The 20,162-nt window shown below is 41.1% G+C and overlaps 1 long non-coding RNA gene and 1 pseudogene across 1 annotated transcript; both read left to right on the top strand.

The window, feature by feature from the left end:
• The first annotated feature begins 3,302 nt into the window (after positions 1 to 3,302).
• On the top strand, positions 3,303 to 5,333 carry LOC138406604 (uncharacterized). The gene is made up of 2 exons (XR_011240006.1): positions 3,303 to 3,457; positions 4,940 to 5,333. It is a non-coding gene; the product is annotated as an uncharacterized lncRNA (long non-coding RNA).
• A 9,785-nt stretch (positions 5,334 to 15,118) lies between these two features.
• On the top strand, positions 15,119 to 16,366 carry LOC138406514 (uncharacterized; annotated as a pseudogene).
• The last annotated feature ends 3,796 nt before the right edge of the window (positions 16,367 to 20,162 follow it).

Genomic DNA, 20,162 nt, shown 5'->3' with positions numbered 1-20,162 from the left:
AAAAGGACTAAGATAATTTTGAAAATGAGAAAACTTAAGGCTCAAGTTATCTTCATGCAGGAAACACACCTTTCCCAGGAAGAGCATGAAAAGCTGAAGAAATTTGGTTTTAGAAACACCTATTACAGTACTTGTAAACAAAGCAACAAAAGAGGTGTGGCAATACTTATACAAAACTCAACTAAATTTGAATGTCTAAAAGAAATCAAGGATACAGAAGGACGATATATTATAGTGAAGGGGAAACTACAGGAAGAGACGGTTACGTTAATTAATGTATATGCCCCTCCAGAGAGTACTAAACAATTCTTTAAATCATTATTCCCAGTCATGGCCTTAAAATCTGAAGGTATAGTGATATGTGCTGGTGATTTTAATATGATAATGGATCATAGGGTAGACACAACAAGTATAAAAAGAAATAAGACACATATATCTAAATTTGTAAACATGTCGTTGAAGGAACATGGACTGGTTGATGTATGGCGTGAACTGCATCCGAAGGAAAAAGACTATACACATTACTCTACTTTATATAACACCCCTCGCCCGGGGAGTAACTCAATGTAGAACCGCCACTGCCCTTAAGGAAGGTGGATTGCCACCCTCATGTAATGAAGCAATCATATCTGTAATCCCCAAGGAGGGTAAAGACGCAGAATATTGTAACAATTACAGACCCATTTCTATGCTCAATGTAGATTACAACATATACACATCCATTATAGCAAGGAGATATCAGAATTTCATGACAGAATTAATTGATGAGGACCAAACTGGATTTACTACAGGACGACAAACATTAGCGAACATAAGAAGGACCCTGCAAATAGTAAACTCGATACAAATGAAGGAAACTAAGGCTATATTGCTGAGTCTTGATGGCGAAAAGGCTTTTGATGGCGTAAATTGGATATTTGTATATTTAACATTAGAATGTTTTGGATTTAACAAAGAAGCCATTAAATGCATCAATACAATATACCAGAATGCTATAGCTAGAATAAAAAATAATGGTAGTCTAACAAAAAGCATAAAGCTACAGAGGGGAACATACCAAGGATGTTGCCTGTCCCCTCTCCTCTTTGACTTATACATTGACCCTCTGGCGCAGGCTATAAGACAGTGTGAGGAAATAAAGGGAATACATATTAAAAAACAAAAACATGTAATAAGTCTGTTTGCAGACAATGTAATAATATATTTAGAAAGACCTGATACAAACCTAACACATTTAAGTATATAAGTATATACGGAGACCACTCATTATATAAAACAAATGTGAATAAAACACAGATTCTGGCTTTTAATTATACCCCTTCCCAAGAAATTACAAATGCTTATAAATGGAAATGGAAGTCATAAAGCATAAAATATCTTGGGGTAACCCTAACAAAACAGATAAGCCATCTTCAGAAGATAAATCCAGCCATGTTTTCATTGTGATCAGATTCATATACAAATTAAGAGGATATTGAGAGATGGTCAACCATATCACTGGAGGTCAGTTCAAAGATTGACATTATTAAAATGAACATTTTCCTGATGCTGTTGTATTTCTTCCAATCCCTTACTGTCAAGATACAGTTGGAAAGATTTAAAACCTGGGACAAAATGATATCGAGGTTCATTTGGAGTGGTAAAAAACCAAGAATAAAATATAGCACGCTACAACTGGCTAAGAATCGGGGGGGATTCCCATGGCACTCCCAAATTTAAAGGATTATTATGAGGCAGCACAACTTGGTCAAGTGGTGTGACAAGCATTATAACTCCAAATGGAAAGAGATTGAGATGAGGGTGGCTAGCAAACCAGTGCAATCCCTTTTGGGCAACATTACATTGATAAAAACTACTCAAAGGTTCAATAGATCCAATAACCTCCCACACACTGACTATCTGGGCTGATTTCAATAAAAGGCATAGATTGGAAAAGAAAGTGAGATTGTTGAGCTGGATTGCATATGATGAAAGATTCAAGCCAAACTTGAGTGACCTGACATACAGGAACTGGGAGAGGAAGGGAATCACTGCCATGTGTACAATACTAAAGAATGGAAACAACATGTCTTTTCAGGACCTTAGAGAAATGTATGGATTAAAAAATTAGGATTTTTTTTAGATAACTACAGCTAAGGGATTATATTATAAGGGAAATAGGGAGCGCAAAAATATTAAACGGAGTGATAGATGTACTAATGCGAGTATATAATGGGTCAAAAATCAAGGTGGTATCTGTGTTATATCAAAACCTCAGAGACTGTACGAGTGCTTCAACTGATTACATTAGGGCTAGATGGGAGACGGAGCTGGTCCTGCAGTCAGGCCCCCAGTTTAGCCAGGCAGGGCCTCACAACCAGTCACAGGTTAGGTACTAACTATAGGTTAGAGAGCGATTCAGAGGAACTTTATCAATACCTGTATCAAGAAAGATACTTATTAATGGAGGAGGTCGTAATTCATGATTACTCAGAGTAGTGAACCTGACTGAGTATAGAGACGTTTACATTGGTAGAAACCTCCCGTTTGGCACGAAGAAATTCTTCTTTCATTAAATTGTAAAAACTGTGCATGATTGATTTCTTCTGTGGTTGTTTAAAGAATCAGTGGTGTCAGTGATAGTGCTGTGCTTTAGAGTTCTGGGAAACACCACAGAGCAACTACAGGTTACAGATATTATTCATCTTTGGTTCATCATGTTCAGGAGGACAATATTAAGATCAGGACAGAGATTATACAAGGCTGGGTTAGGTATAAATGTGTGTGGTAAAGTATATGAGTTGCTTATGGACGAGGCAGTTATGTGATCCTGTAAGATAACTATAGAATAGATTTTTTTATTTGTATCTGAAAGAACATAGTTCCAAAGAAATCAGGTGTAATCATGACAGTGGATGTATAGTATATAGTATATAGTATATAGAAGCATAGGAAGTGTCCATATCTCCATTTAGCTCAAAATCACAGTGAAAAAATATCACAACAAAACAGCTTCTAAATAAAAGTATTAGATTCTTGTGTGACCCAGGTTAAAAATCTGTATTAAAAACAATAAATTAGTTGATTGAATGACGACAAGTGAAACTCATGGTGGAAAAATCAATTCATTAATACTACGTTTTGGTTAATAATAAAAAACAGATGTTTATCTAAAAGGAGAGATAGAACCATAATAAAATAATTTATAGAGAGTTTTAGTTTGAAGGAGACGGGTTGGAGACGGTCTGTCACCCAATCAGAAAAGAAGCCCCGCCCATTGAGCTGATCGGAGCAGGTTCACTTCCTCTGAAGTTGCCGGGAAGAGAGAGAGCAAGGCGCATTAAACAGACACTCACCATAGGAAGATCAAACAAGAAAAGTGGATCAGACTCGGAAAAGCTGCCGAAGAAATCTCCCGGGACGACCAGGACCTGTGTGAGCACAGTCGGAGGAACCTGTCGGGAAAAGAAACGCATCGGTGAGCGGCCGTCTTGATGTGCTAGGCTAATAGCTAATGCAATGAGTTAACCGTTAGCATAGGAGCTAACATCAGAGCACTAACTCCGGTGCTGATTGGCGCGAGAGAGACACACTACGACACACCACACATTAATGCTGAAGCCCTGATCCGACATTTTAAAGGTGCATTGTGAGACATTTGTTTGCTCCTTTGTTGCACATAGAGCTGTATTATGTGTGTGTTTAGCACCTTATTTGTGCATTCTAAGCTCATCCAGCCATATTTTATTAGCTGTGCACATTACATGTTTTTCTTTCTAGATGATTGATATTGTTTTATGTGCTAATTACGATGTAAAGAGCACAGGATATTTTGATACTGTTGATTTGGAGTGAGGAAGATTAGTTAAATAACATAATCTGATATTTTGAGTGTTGCTTATTTTATTACTGAACATTGTGATAGCATGTTGCAACAGTAATTGAGTAAAATTGTTATTCTCTATTAGGCCTGGGACGATAACAAATTTTGCTGGACGATATATTGTCCCACGAATTATTGCCGATAAACGATATTATTGTCAACATGATAATATATCATAATAATGCACACCCTTTCAAATACAATAAACTTTTATTTTTCAGTAATTTTTTACCATCGTAATTGTAATTTCAGGAACGTTGAAATATCCTAAATAAATAAAACAAACAAAGAATAAAATGGACTCTCAGTCTCTGTTAGCAAAAACAGCACTCAAATATAAAACCACACACAACCAAGACAATAAATAAAATAGCTTATCAAGTCTCGATTAACAAAATTGCACTTCAATAAATATTGAACATTTAGGCCGTTTGTGACATGTATTTTCTCGCAGGCAATTCGTTCTGTCTGTTAAACGTTTGCAGCATCTCTCTCAATGCTGGTTTTTCAACTGTACTAAAGGGCAGCATTTCTTTTGCGATGCAGCGAACTACCATTTTTGCTCCATTTATATTTACTTTGTCGACCAAACGCCTCAGTGAGTGTTGACTTTCGGGACGAAGGCTCGGCATCTTGAGGTGCACTTTTTTTTCCCCAGCTGGGAACACTGGGTTGGGTGGTTGTGCTTTAGGTGGGCATGCAACTTTGTTGTGTTGCTTTTTTTTGTTGACACCACTTTTGAACTGGCTCGTCCGTGTTGATGGGCTCACCTTGCTCATTCGGTGAGCAGATGTGGTAGAAATAACTATTTTTGTACAATGTTTATTTTTTTAGTACATCAGTTTGGCTGAAATCTGTGGTGCTTCCACCTGCTGAACACAGAATAAACTATAAGTACCAGTCTTGGCTGATTAACACAGCTCATATTACATGTGTAAAAATTATTGTAGGCTATTGTATTGTACAGTATCTGTAAATAATCGTGTTTCTCTTCTGTTCCTTAATATCTACAGATATGACAATGATTTCAGCATAAAATATCCTTTAACATGACTTTTTTCATTTCATTACATGAAGCACTGCAACACCTGATGTCCTCTGAATCCACTGCAACAAGGTGGAGATCGGCAGCTTCAGACTGGTCAACATGTTAATAATATTGAGTAAATTTCTATATCCATTATGGTTGGTAAAATGAACACTGTTATCACAACAATGTTCATCTTTTACTTTCTGATTTGATAAACTTTAGATAAAAAGTCTTTTCTTTTTTGTCATAAGAGACAGAACACGGTAAGCACAGCTGTGTCCCTCAGGTTCGACCGTCCCTAATAAAATGACAGGAAACATAAAAGTATGGCATTATTGCTGAGATAAGTGTTACTTTCAAACAAAGTCTGTCCTTATATTCTGTGGATATTCAACTATGTATTTGAATATGGTTTGGGATTAAACAGTGTACTACAATGAATGTGCAGTCTGGAGTTCTTTCACATTAAAAGTATTGCATTTATAATGTAATGCATCATGTGCAATCATTTGCTTTAATTGTTAGTAAGTTATGAAAACAGGTCTATACCTGGTAGGTAAACTGTTCATTCATAAATAAAGTCCAGCTCAACAAGTTTCACACTGCAGCAGCTGCACTAACGTTATTTCTGAACCAATAATCTAATAAAACATTATTACTGAAGTTACCCACAGTAACGTAGTCAAGCCAAATAGGTTGGGGAGCTGAACAACTTTACATAACGTTAAATATCTAACTTGGTGGAGCTCATTCACTAAACACACAGTCGCCTTCAGTTTAAAAGATTTATCACCATAAACTCTAATGGTCCTCTCTCCACTGTGTGAACCGCTTCATGTCGGTTTAATAACCCCCGTCACTCCCGTTAGCATTGCCATTACTGCTGGTATGTTGCCTGGAGGTTAGCGGAGCTAAGCTAACCAGCCAGGTACAGAGACAATGATACCTGCTCATCACTACTGACACGTAAATAAAAGGCAGTACTTTACACACCACAGACACTTCTCCGTCAGGACAATCAGCCGAACAACAAACGATAATATTCACATGTGAATGAAAACTCCTCCCCAGACCCAGTCGCGTTCGGTGACGGGAATTAGCCTGGAATTAGCCCCCCCTCCCCCCCCAGAGTTGTTACGAAGGAAGAACTTACTGATTGAGTCTAAAACCGTATTTTGAACCAGGCTGTAAACAGGTTTAATTCTGCTCTAAAGTCTGGCGTTTTAACATGGGAGTCAATTCCCATTGACTCCCTCTTGGAGCCAGCCTCAAGTGGCCACCCAGTGAACTGCAGTTTTTTGCACTTCAGCATTGGCCTCAGCGCTCAGCCCGGGATGTTGCCGCTTGGTGTGGAGCCAATGCTAGCGTCCCTGCCTCCCCCCACAGAGACAAAGAGACTGGATGACTGACAAGAGGGTTCACTCTGTTCATTCCGCTATGGAACAAACGCCCCCAGGTGCTGAGACCGAGCTCAGAGTGAACCCTCTTGTCATCCAGCCTGCTTGGAGGCGAGAGAAGAGGAAAACAAACGCGCATGCACATGGCAATAAATTGAGGCGGGAAAAATTATCGAGTTCATTTTAATTTATCGTGCGATTAATTGATTTATTGATTATCGGCCCAGGCCTATTCTCTATTGATAAAGAGTTTATGTAGATTTAACATGATTAATGTACTATAATTCATTTTTTGAGATTTGAGAAAATTAAGATGATTGCTCTGATCCAACTTATTGTAGGTCAGGTTTTTTGATGGACCCATTGAGAGTTTGACCTACCTGGATGTTGGAGCCAGTCAAAGTTTGATGGCGAGCCAGACCCCGGAGGATACTTAGAGATACTACGCTGTGGAACCTGAATCCTTTTACACTTTACATACACACACACACACACACCATCCATGCAACAGTGCGGTGGGACTGATTTTCCACCTTCACGGTGTTGACTGAACAGTGACTGAAAACAGGTGAACTGAACTTTAGAAAAAACGCAGCTGCAAAACTTTATTTTATTTTTTATTTTCTATACTTACCCGGGTAAGAGTTGTGATAATTTGTGTGATTGATGTTTTTATTCATCCTTCCCATCCTGTAATAAATAGGGAAGCGTATACTCCTGCGTCATCGTTTGATCAATCCTGGGCTCCATAGTCGATCTTAGAACTTCTGATTTCACTGGTTATTGAACCTAGTTACTATTTTTCAGTACTATTCTCTTTTCCTCTCAGAAGGGTTACACTTGTTTAGTTTTATTTCATAATACATGATAATATTGGATCATTCATTTGTATTTATCAGCATGTAAGCTTGTTGCAGTGTCTCAAACCCAGTTTTTCATCAATGTCACAGAAGAACAACAATGAAATGGACGGCTACACACCAGAATTGTATGGACCTGAGGGCAGAAAGTGACCTTACTTTGGAGGAGATGGATGACAAGGAGTTGTTGGACATGGTCTGGGCAGTGGTCAACAAATTGTCAGAGGGCACAAATAACCATCCACTTCCTCAAGATGTCCCTGCTCAGGAATGGCATGACTTGTTCAACTGGACTGGTTCTGATGAGGACCCCCCCCCTAATAGCATCACCTCTCAGCTTGGAGCAGCAGCCTCCTGAAACCCAATGGTGAACTGGCTGCTGCCATAAATCACCAGCAAGTGTCCTGCAGTCAGGCCCCGTGTTCAGCCAGGCAGGGCCTCACTATAGGTTAGAGAGCGATTCAGAGGAACTTTATCAATACCTGTATCAAGAAAGATACTTATTAATGGAGGATGGGGTAATTCATGAGTACTCAGAGTAGTGAACCTGACCGAGTATAGAAACGTTTACATTGGTAGAAACCTCCCGTTTGGCACGAAGAAATTCTTCTTTCATTAAATTGTAAAAACTGTGCATGATTGATTTCTTCTGTGGTTGATTAAAGAATCAGTGGTGTCAGTGATAGTGCTGTGCTTTAGAGTTCTGGGAAACACCACAGAGCAACTACAGGTTACAGATATTATTCATCTTTGGTTCATCATGTTCAGGAGGACAATATTAAGATCAGGACAGAGATTATACAAGGCTGGGTTAGGTATAAATGTGTGTGGTGGTGGTTTTAACTCTCTGACACCAAGGGGACAGATGACACAGAGGATGCAGGTTGTCTTATCTCTTATTTTGTGTCTGTTCTTGTCTCCAGTTCAACAATGTGCCATCAGGGAAGCTGACCAAACACCTGGAGGTGAGGCTGGCTCCTGTTGGATTATTGTAAGTATCGCACACATTAATGCAAACACGCACAAACACACCTCTGAGCTACTGTTTCTATTTGTCTTCTTATGTGTCTGATTGTGTTTATGTAGCAAAGGAAAGGGGGTTTACGGGGCTCCAGGAGACAGACTTCCTTTTCCCGTGACCAACCGCCACTCACAGTAAGTCTGCCTGACTAGTTCACAGTCACCTTGTCTGTCATGAATTTATATTTCTTTGATTGAGATGCTTTCATGTTCTTTTCTTTCCTCACACTTTTAAACATTGGTAATTCATGCTTTCTGTGTTTTTTCTGTTTTTCCACAGAAAGAGAAAATGTGAGAGCTAGCAGGATGATGATATGCCGTATGTCAAGCTTTCGAAGACGGAACAGACACTAAACGCTGTTGCTGAGCTCGAAACTCCTGACTGTGCAGTCGTTGAGCCCAACCTTGAAAAGAGAGTATGTGTCTTTGCTTTGTAGGTTTGAGACTCTGTGTCACACAAACCTCATCCAGCTGTGTCTATGACCACACTTCTAAAACCGTTCTCTAACTATAATTCTTGACATCATGACACATCTATATACCCAGATTTAACTTGTGCAAAACAAGAAAGACACCAGTTCATTGTTGATATGCATTATGATACATACCAAATAGATATTAGAAATATAATAAAACAAATGATTTACCAAAATAAAATTAAAATCGCGTTTATAAAAATACTATATATATATACATATACATACATACAGATATACATGCATTTATACTTCTGACCAAATGTATTTATGCAAATATTTTAATGACCTATTTTTCTTATAGTAGAGTAGGTTTTAATAATGTGACTTTACTTTTACTTTTGTTAATATAAAGTATTCTGTTACATTTCATTACTGGATGAATAAGAAGTATTTAAGTGGGTAGAGAAGAGACGGGGACTTTGATACTGATTATAAAGGCTCAGTATAGTGTATGACTTGCTTATGGATGAGGCACTGATACAATCCTGGATGAAAACTATTATAACTAACAGGTTGTGGTTTTAACTCTCTGACACCAAGGGGACAGATGACACAGAGGATGCAGGTTGTCTTATCTCTTATTTTGTGTCTGTTCTTGTCTCCAGTTCAACAATGTGCCAGCAGTGAAGCTGACCAAACACCTGGAGGTGAAGCTGGCTCCTGTTGGATTATTGTAAGTATCACACACATTAATGCAAACACACACACACACACCTACCTCTGAGCCTCCGTTTGTATCTGTCTTCTAATGTGTCTGATTGTGTTCATGTAGCAAAGGAAAGGTGATTTATGGGGCTCCAGGAGACAGAGTTCCTTCTCCCTGTCCAGACACAGGAGGCTCTGGAAGAGATGGCAGCTGACACTGTCGCTGCTGTCCAGACACAGGAGGCTCTGGAAGAGATGGCAGCTGACACTGTCGCTGCTGTCCAGACACAGGAGGCTCTGGAAGAGATGGCAGCTGCCGTTGCTGTCGAGGCACAGGGGGCTCAGGAGAAGATTGCAATGGAATTGAATGCTGCAAGAAACAGCTCTCTGTCAGCTCTCCTGTTTTCTACTATGGATTATCCAATGCATCTAGTTGAGGACAATCTTCTTCTCCAAAATTCAGTTAAAATAAAAAAAAAAAGATTACAATGGTACTTCAAGCTCCTGAAGTTTGTTACATTCTCCTATGTGTTTTAACCTGTAATGGAAATTACATTTAATTGCATGAGCGGACAATGGTTGACCAAATTGTTAATCTAAAAAGGGTAACCTTAAGGTTTATGATGGTGGCTTAAGAGACTTGAGTTTTATGGCCTCGAGAAACCACAACTTTATGGTATCTCTTGGTATCTCTGATTGGGATCTCACACCTGGGGTCTCACAGGGGGGTCATCCACAGAACATGTAAACAAATGGACAGGATATCTCCTCCACTGAGAGAAACTACAGGAGGGTAATAAATACCTTTGCATGCTTAGTGGGAGGGGGCTGCGAGTTATAGGAACACTGATTCTCCTATGTTCTTTTCTCATTTGTGCATGCCATTCAGGTGATGTGTACTGATGAGTCCATCTGCAGATGCTGAATTAAACTTTCAGAAAGAAGTGTTTGACTTTGTGCTTGTTTCACAGAAATTGCCACCACAATTTTGGTGTTGTCGGCAGGATCACTCTTGTGAGAAGACACTCTGGATCTCAGGGCTGAAAGGTAAAACTGCGCAGGGAGTCTGGGACTCTGACCTCAACCTCCCTGACAAAAGAAGGTAGAGACATGAGGGCCTGATGCCTGAGAACCAAAGAGTGCTCTCACTGCTGTGATCCAGCGGACCAATTAGCACAAAGACACTGTCTTTCTGGGAAGACAAATTCAGAAGGGAAACGGTTCTCTCACAGGGTGAGTGACAGACGTGTCTGCATGGCAAGGTTTGGAACCAATGTAGAATCAAGGAAGCTTCGGGTGTTCTTGGAGATCATGGGTGGTCTTGTAGACCACAGAGTTAATATAGAATAAGCCTGTTGGTGATCTTAGAGAAGGTCACATAGTTAATTGGGAACTAATGAGTATGGTATTAGAATAAGCAGGTTGGTGATCTGAGAGGAGGTCACAGAGTTAAGGAGTATGGATATATACAAGATATAATAATAGGGATTGAAGGTAGGGATTGAACTAATCTCCAAGTCTCAGTGTGTCCGACTAGACCCTGATCTGGACTCAGCTCCACCGAGAGGACAACTACAGCCAGCAGCGGTGCAGTGTGATGACCAGCAGGACACTCAGCTGCTACCGGTGCAGAGGGCGCAGGCGGCAGCTCCAGCTGTCCCTAACCTCCATCCAGACCTCGACCTTGTTGCAGCAGAGGAGGTGGATAGGCCTCCATCATGCACCACTCACATACTCCACGGCGAACTGGGAAGGAGGCAATTTATGATTTGAATGCAACCCTGCAAGCACCGATAGTGGAGGTGGCTGCAGGAGATGGAAACACTCAGCTGATCTCCAGACCATGGACATTCACCAATATGAAAGAACCTACCATTTCATCTCTCCCACAAGTGTTAAGTGGGGGAGCGGTATGCAGTGCAACTGGAACCAGCACTGAACAGCAGAGACTGCTGATGTCTGAGATGGGGACTCAGTATTCGAAAGTGGCAAGATCTGTCTCTGCACAGGAGCGGTGAATGGTGAATCCAGCATGGGGTCATGCTGATCATGCAGAAAAACTCTTGAACAGCAAGAAAAAGAAAAAGGACAGCTGGCAGCATATCAAAACCAAGTCTGCGGGCACAAGAAAGGTCATGGACGGAGAGGAAGGGGACGTGGAAGAACTGACGCTTGTTTCAAATGTGGCAAAATTGGACATTAGATCAGGGATTGTCCTGAGAACCAATACACATAGTGTGATTGAGTAGCGTTGGAGCTGGGGACAGTATATAGAGAGATACACTGTACCATTGTTTTGTTAAAATGAGGTTAAGGAAATTTTAAACATTAATTTTTGTTGTCACCACGCTGGCTGATAGATTTTATTGGTAGAGATTTGATGTGTTCATTGAGTAATATGCTAATTTTAACATCACAAGGCGTAGATGTAACTAGAGGATTTGATACATGCATATCATTGGAAGATTCTGAACTCTTCCCTCACTTCTGTAAGTAACACTTTCTTGTGTGTTCAATCACTGTGTTGTCTCAGTAGCTTAGATTGATTCACTGGAAAGGTATCAAATTCTGATCTCCATGTTCTATTAGGCAAAGGAGAACAAAAACAATTAGTATTGAAGGTTTTGGAACTTTGGACCAAAAGGGGTTATGGGAAGGGAAAAAACATCTGATCCCAATAATAATAATAATTTAATCAGAGGTTTAGAGGTAAATCACAAAAGATTTCTGCAGTGATAAATGCAATTATCTTAAAACAGTTCTTAAAACAGATCAGATCATTATAGCAGGTGATTTCAATATTCATGTAGATGTTGCCAATGACAGCCTTAGTTCAGCATTTAAATCAATAATAGACTCGATTGGTTTCACTCAACATGTGAATCAACCGACCCACTGCCTGAATCACACTCTTGATCTTGCCCTGACATATGGCATTGACATAGAAAATATAACTATTCCAACAGAACCCTCTTCTGTCTGACCATTTTTTACTTACATTTGAATTCAGAATTGTTAATTACGTCAATTCTGGACGGAAATTCTATTAAAGTCGATGTCTATCCGACAAAACTGTTCACAAATTTAAAGAACTGCTCCCCTCTTCCCTTCCCTCTCAGCCATGTGTCAGTACTATACAAGAAGATTATCAAGACCTTACTCCCACACTAGTTGATAACTTTGTAAATAGTACTGCAGCCTCACTAAAAACAGCACTTGAAGCTGTCGCCCCATTAAAAAAGAAGAAAGTAAGTCAGAGGAGATTAGCTCCATGGTATAATTCCCAAACGCGTGTTCTAAAACAGACATCGCGGAAGCTAGAAAGGAAGTGGCGTTCCACCAATCACCAAGACTTCCACCTAGCCTGGAAGAATAGCCTTATAAATTACAAAAAAGCACTTAGAAATGCCCGAACCTCTTATTATTCATTATTAATAGATGAAAATAGGAACAACCCCAGGTTCCTCTTCAGCACTGTAGCCAGGCTGACAGAAAGTCACACCTCTACTGACCCATCTATTCCTCTAGATCTGAGAAGCAATGACTTCATGAGCTTCTTCACTAATAAAATTACAACCATCAGGGATAAAATCCACCACCTCCTCCCAGTGAATAACACTGATACATTGTCTGGTCCTGAAACCATAGCACCAGATTTATGTCTAAACAAATTTTACTCTATTGATCTTCCTGAACTGACCTCGTTAGTTTCATCATCTAAACCAACTACTTGTCAGCTGGACTCTGTTCCAACTAGACTTTTTAAAGAAGTCCTCCCCCTAATTGACCGTTCCATTTTAAATCAGATTAATATGTCTTTGCTAACCGGCTACGTACCACAGGCTTTTAAGGTAGCCGTTATTAAACCTCTGCTTAAAAAGCCTACGCTTGATCCAGAGGTTTTAGCTAACTATAGACCCATATCCAACCTGCTCTTCATTTCCACAATCCGAGAAAAAGCCATTGCTAACCAGCTTTGTGGTTACTTAGATAGTAACGGTTTATTGGAAAAATTTCAGTCAGGATTTAGAACCCATCACAGCACAGAAACAGACTATTGAAAGTCACCAATGACCTTCTTATGGCATCAGATGATGGACTTGTCTCTGTCCTCGTCTTGTTGGACCTTAGTGCAGCCTTTGACACAATAGATCATAAGATTCTGCTACAGAGATTAGAACAACATATAGGAATTAAAGGAACAGCACTACACCGGTTTAAATCATATTTATCAGATAGATTCCAATTTGTTAACGTTAACAATGACTCCTCCATGCACATGCAAGTTAATCATGGAGTTCCACAAGGTTCTGTCCTTGGACCAATACTCTTCACCTTATATATGCTCCCTTTAGGCAACATTATTAGACAGCACCACAGCAGACAGCTGGGGGAACTCCCATCATGCACTGAGCACTTCATCACTTCCCTCTGTCTCTCTGCCCCCCCACACCTGTTTATTTATTTATTTATTTATTTTAACATGTCATCATGTCAAAGTGTCACTTTGTCCTCCCATAGTCCCTCTGGCTCTTCTCTCTCTCTCGTTTCAGATAACTCTGGCTGCAGGACAAAAACGACTACCATCACCATTGTTATCATTAATTACAATAACTCAGTAATTCATTAATATATGTAATCCTGTTGTAGATCACTACATTGTTATTGTTATAGTCAGCCCTGATACTGATGGTGCCCAATTGTTCCAGGTCTCTCTCTCTCCACCTCATCTCTCTCTTCTCTCCCCAGCTTTCCACCCATCTCTCCTTTCCTCCCCCTTCCTTTTCTTTCCTCACCCCAACCGGTCGAGGCAGATGACCGCCCACATTGAGCCTGGTTCTGCCAGAGGTTTCTCCCTGTTAATGAGGGAGTTTTTCCTCTCCACAGTCGCCTGTGCTTGCTCATTGTGGGAACTGTTGGGTTTCTCTACGTTAATATTGTTTTAAGGCCTTGACCTTTAAATGTAAAGTGCCTTGAGATAATGTAAATTATGAATTGGCGCTATATAAATAAAATTGAATTGAATTGAATTGAATTCATGTCCCACGGAAATAACATTAACTGTATAACCTTACAGTAAAGTTTTTTCGCGGTGTTGCTAAGTTAAGCTCACGCTACTTTATACTGTATATGCAGTAGGAACAGAAAAACAAAGATATCGATGTTATTCTATATAAAATGCAAAGACTTTCCCTAACACAACGTGACATACATATCTGTCAATTATGTTACTATGCTTCCCTGCAGACTCTTCACTTCGTGGCCCTGCCACTCCAGCTGCCCTCTCATCTGCCTACTCCTTTTCACACTCCCCGAGACAAACAGGTCGAGAAGGAGGAACTGGTCTCCTCCTCTCCCCCATGTGGTCCTACCAGGTCCTTCCCCTGGACAACCGTTCCCAGATCTGCTTTTGAATTCCAGGCTGTCTCTGTCACACTTCCTTTCAAACTCAACATTGGTCACCATCACACGGTTACCACCCGCTGCAATCTGAAATCCCTCTCTCCCTCTGCTCTCTCCTCTACTGTTCTTTCCTCACTACCATCTACAGACCAATTTTCACTAATGTCTACTGAGGAAGCCTCCTCCACTCTGCTATCCTCCCTCTTGTCCTCTTTAGATGCTCTATATCCTCTCACCTACCTACTCCGATCAACTCCTCCCTCACTTCAGGCATTATTCCAGCTCCTTTCAAGACAGCCATGGTAAAGCCACTCCTAAAGAAACCCACCCTAGACTCAGCTGACATCTGAAACTACAGACCTGTATCTCTTCTTTCATTCCTCTCTATAACACTGGAACATGCAGTCTAAGACCAACTGTCCTCCTATCTTTCAGAAAATGACTTCCTTTACCCTAATCAGTCAGGCTTCAGGACTGGTCACTCCACTGAGACGGCCCTCCTCACAGTGACTGAGTTTCTCGGTGCCACCAGAGCCTCGTCCGACTCGTCAGTCCTCATTCTCCTTGACTTATCCTCTGCGTTTGACTCAGTCAACTACCAAATCCTCCTCTCCACTCTGGCTGATCTTGGCATTGCTGACTCTGCTCTGACCTGGTTCACATCATACCTGACAAATCGCACCTTTCAGGTCACATGGAATGGCTCCTTGTCCAATCCCTGCCTTCTGGAAACTGGTGTCCCTCAAAGCTCAGTATTAGGACCACTTCTGTTTTCACTATACACTAGATCGCTAGGCTCTGCAATCACATCGCATGGATTCTCTTACCACTGTTATGCTGACGACAACCCAACTGTTCCTCTCTCTTCCCACATCCTCCTCCAGCACCCACGTTGTGACGTGCATCTCGGAATGTCTGGCAGACATCTCCGCTTGGACAGCTACGCATCACCTCAACCTTAGAAAACTGAGCTGTTCTTCATCGCGGGGAAATACTGCCCTCATATGGACCTGTAAGTCACTGTCGAGGATGTCACGGTACCATCTTCGTCGACGGCAAGGAACCTAGGCGTAATCCTAGACGACGGACTGTCCTGCGCCCCCCAACATCACTGCTGTGGCCCGATCCTGCAGGTCTTCCCTCTACAATATCCGCAGGATCCGGTCTTTCTTCACAAAAGACACAACGCAACTCCTGGTCCAAGCGCTGGTCATCTCCTGCCTGGACTACTGCAACTCCCTCTTGGCTGGACTCCCAGCCTCTGCAGCTAAACCGTTGCAGCGTATCCAGAACGCTGCAGCGCGCCTTGTTTACAATCTTCCCAAATTCTCCCATGTGACCCCCCTCCTCCGTGACCTCCACTGGCTTCCTGTTGGGGCCAGCATCCGATTCAAGATGATGGTGCTGGCCTTTAAGGCCGTCAATGCAACTGCACCTGTCTACCTCCAACACTAGTCAGACCACATGCCCTAGTGAGAGCACTTTGCTCATCTACATCAGCTGGCCGACTGGTACCCCCATCACTGAGAGCAAACAAAGCCCGCTCAGCGAAGTTGCGACTCTTCTCTGTTTTAGCACATCAGTGGTGGAACAAACTCCCGACCAATGTCAGGACAGCGGAATCACATTCCATCTTCCGCAAAAGACTCAAGACTCATTTGTTCAGACTTCACCTCGACCCTGCATAGCATGACTCCCGAGAACCGGAGATGAAGCTGAAACAGCGCCAACATTTTCAGTGGCTGGGAGGGGCATTACGTCTATAGTAGTTTAGCGCTACCATAGACAATGAATGGGAATGTGTTTAGGGCCGTTTAGCTAAACAATCCACGGCTGCTGCGTGGGAGACCGAGGTCGATTCCCAGATGGAGAGGAACATATTTTTTACATAAAATGTCGAGAATTTCCTGTGAAAGTGAAAAAAACAAAAATAACTGAATCCACACCTGCATCCACATTAAATGGGTTCCTCCCCTTCCATTCATCAAGTTTGGTAGAAAAAGGTTAATTTATTTTTTTAGTAATCTGGCAAACAAATAAACCAATAAACAAACAGAGGTAATAAATGGATCTTTCCAGTTATCTTCATCTGGTGAAACACCTTCTGTCACCACCAGTTCAACCAGCGAAACACAGTTTAAGACTGGTCGATGTTTTCAGCAGAGGATCTAGAAAAGAGGGATTGTAGAGGAGGAAAAGATGTTCTCCATCTCATACATTATTATCTATTTGCTCAGGGTACTTTGTAAAAGACGAATAGAAGAAATATCATCTGAAAGAGGACAACAGTTTTGCTCTACTTCCACTGAATGTTGCTTGGTCAGAACCACTTCTTCCAACTGTCTGATTAAAGTTTTCATGACTTGTTCAGCATAATTTATATAAATCATATATAGATATAGATATATAAATTGTATAGATAATATCAATATACCTCTAGTAGCTGGGTTGAAGAAGACTGTGACTGTGTTGCTCCTCTTCATTGGAGGGATGAACACAAGAACAGCGAGATACTGTAGGACGAGGACGCTGAGCCAGTGAGGCACGGCACTGTACTGACTGGCCCTGAACTGGATGTTAGTGATGTGCACCGTCTCCAACAGACTGGCCACCATCAGGATGAGACTGATGCAGAAGAAAACGTCTGCAGGACACAACATACGACAGTTCAGTTAACTTTTCAATAACATCATGTATCTTAGCTATGATCTTGTGTTGGAAATGATGTTTACAATAAAACTCGAGGAACCTGTTGTTCACAATAAATTAAACAAATTAATAATTTCTTTTAAAGTCACACTGTCCCGTTGACCAAATAATTGACACACTTTTCAGTGGAACTACTTTCTACCAAGAAATGTTCCCTTTCCAGCATCACAGGGGTCGGACACTCACTGATGAGAGGCGTCCCCCTGGTGATGGGCAGCAGGTTGTTCATGATGAGCAGGATGAGGGTCATCTTGAAGGAGGAGCGGTTTGGGGCCCAATAATACTCAAGATTAACCGTATGATACATCTTACTGTGTGGTTGTTCACGTATATGAGGGGCAGAGGAGATCTCAGCATGTAGATTCCTGAAAAGATCAATGGTTCAGTTACAACCAGTATACTACTGTTTACTTCCTCTATTTACTTTGTATTCTATTTACATGCTGAAAAACACATATGGGTCACAGTGTAGAAATTGTTAAATAAAACTTTTGACTGTCCTTTCACTTTGCTGGGGACAGTGGAGAGGGCTGAGGCCTTAAGACAACAAGACAACAATAGACTTTATTTGTACACATTCACATGGATAGATATAATCTTTTTTTCTTTTTTAGAGTTTATTAGTCTAAGCCAAGAAATATATCCTATATATCATCAAAAATCATGTACAAATACAGTAACAGAAAATCACAGAGATGGATGTAATTTAATATAAAAAACAAAGAGACACTGTGACACATACATCTGCCCGTCATTTATCTGGTCTTTAGTCAAACAGTCTCTTACCTTTGCTGAATAAAACACCTCACATGTGTAAAGTAGTTGTAGAGCAACATCTGCTGTAGTTTGTTGTTCTTCAGTCACGGAAGTTGAAGGAAAAGTCGAGGAAGAGAGACAGAGATGAAGCTGAAACAGCGCCATAATGTTCAGTCGCCGGGAGGGGCATTACGTGCATAGTGATTTAACACTACCATAGAGAATGAATGGGAACGTGTAAGGGACGTTTAGCGCAGAAGGCCTGTGTTCGATACCCGGCAATAGACTATTATTAGCCAATTTTTTGTATTTTGAAAGTTGAGCAGATGTAATGTCAACATGTACTTCTGGAATTGGTTTATTTGTGTAACAGACAATGAAAACCATTTGAAACTTTTTTCTTGAAATATCACTTTTGTAATAATAAGATAGTAAAGTGGGCCTTTTCATGTTTTGAAAAATTTGTGGCAATGACATTGACTTGAAATTGAGAGCAGGCACTGCAATTCAGAACTGTTCATCAATAGGAAACACAAGCATAGCATTCTGTTTACACGGTATATTTTAGAAGCTCATAGAATCAAGACTGTTCCCTTCAAGTCTAAATCAATTTTGTATTGGGTCTGTTGTTTGCATTAGGGGCCAGCTAGACTTTTAGCCCCACCCTGCCCGAGGTGTGAGTTGTTGGGCCATGAAGAGGTATATTTTTATCGTGGTAAAAGGCTCAAAGTTAACTAGAAAGTGATTCTGAGATTTACACACTTCCAGCACTACCAGTAATTCTTTCAAAATGACTTTACAAGCGTGGATATGTCATGAGCCATAGTCATCCATAGTTATTCTGCTATAGACCTAGACGGCTGGGGGATCACCCATCAGGCACCAGAAACCAGCACCTTCTCTCTTCTCTCTCTGCCTTGTTTATTTTATTGTATCTTATTACATGTCTCTAATTCCTTGGGTCTTCTCCTCCCCTCCTTGGTCCATGCTGTGCGGCTCTCTGGAACCCATCCTGGCTCGGGTCCTGATGAGGGATGGACCTAGTGAGGTCACCGGTTTGTCGCAGGGCTAACGTGGAGGGTCATGCAACCACCAGCACTCTCACCTGAGGACCTCTTACCTTGGAGCCATGTTCACTACTACTACTGCACATGTTGGACCATGAGGGAGGTAGGAGTGCCCGGAGGGACCAACGCGCCCTTGGAAGACCATGCCAACATCCAGGTGGTGATTCCCGGGCTGGATTCAAGCCAATGACCAGAGACTGTGACTCCACCCCCCCTTTATTTCCTTTTGTTCCCCTATATATATTTTTTCTCCACTCACCCCAACCAGTCCTGGCAGAGGCCGTTGATAGATACATGTAGGGAAAGTAGATTTAGTTCTCATGGCCAATGTGTTTGATGTGCAAGTGCTGCCAAATATATACAGAATACATCCTTGCTGGCCCATCCACTGCGGACAGAGAGGGGGATCCCCTCCGTCTCCTGTTTATAATGCATGAAAATCCAACTTAACTGATTAAAGCTTTTGACAAGACCAGTTGATGCAGTCGTATTTTTTATTATATATAAAAATATATTTTTATTTCTCGCCGGAGTAGTCCTGGTTTGGGGAGATTATTACAGCTGGAGGTGCAGCGTGCAGGGAGAAGAGGCATGATAACCTGTGTTATGTTATTGCTCATAGTTGTTTTAGCTTTATGGTGTATTTAGTGTTAGTCGTTCAGTTTTGATTGCTTTTTTGTCATAGGGTTAAATATTAAAAACCTATGTTGGAGCTAGTGAAATAGGAAGTATATTCTGGGGATGTATAGTACGAGACCTGAAGAGGTCTTTCTGAGCTTGCTCCACAGAGCGCTGTGTGAGCTTGGGGTTCAGGGTTTTTTTTTTTTTTTTTTTTTTGTCATCAAGAAATTAAAGCATTTCTTGATGATTTTAGCCTTTCTGATCCCTGGCGGTTCTTGTATCCTACAGGAAGAGAATACTCCTTCTTTTCCCA

This window comes from Paralichthys olivaceus, chromosome 22 (genome assembly GCF_024713975.1).
Source record: "Paralichthys olivaceus isolate ysfri-2021 chromosome 22, ASM2471397v2, whole genome shotgun sequence".
NCBI classification, from domain to species: domain Eukaryota; kingdom Metazoa; phylum Chordata; class Actinopteri; order Pleuronectiformes; family Paralichthyidae; genus Paralichthys; species Paralichthys olivaceus.
Note: the sequence above shows the minus strand (reverse complement) of the source record. Positions and strands in the feature narration are given on the sequence as shown.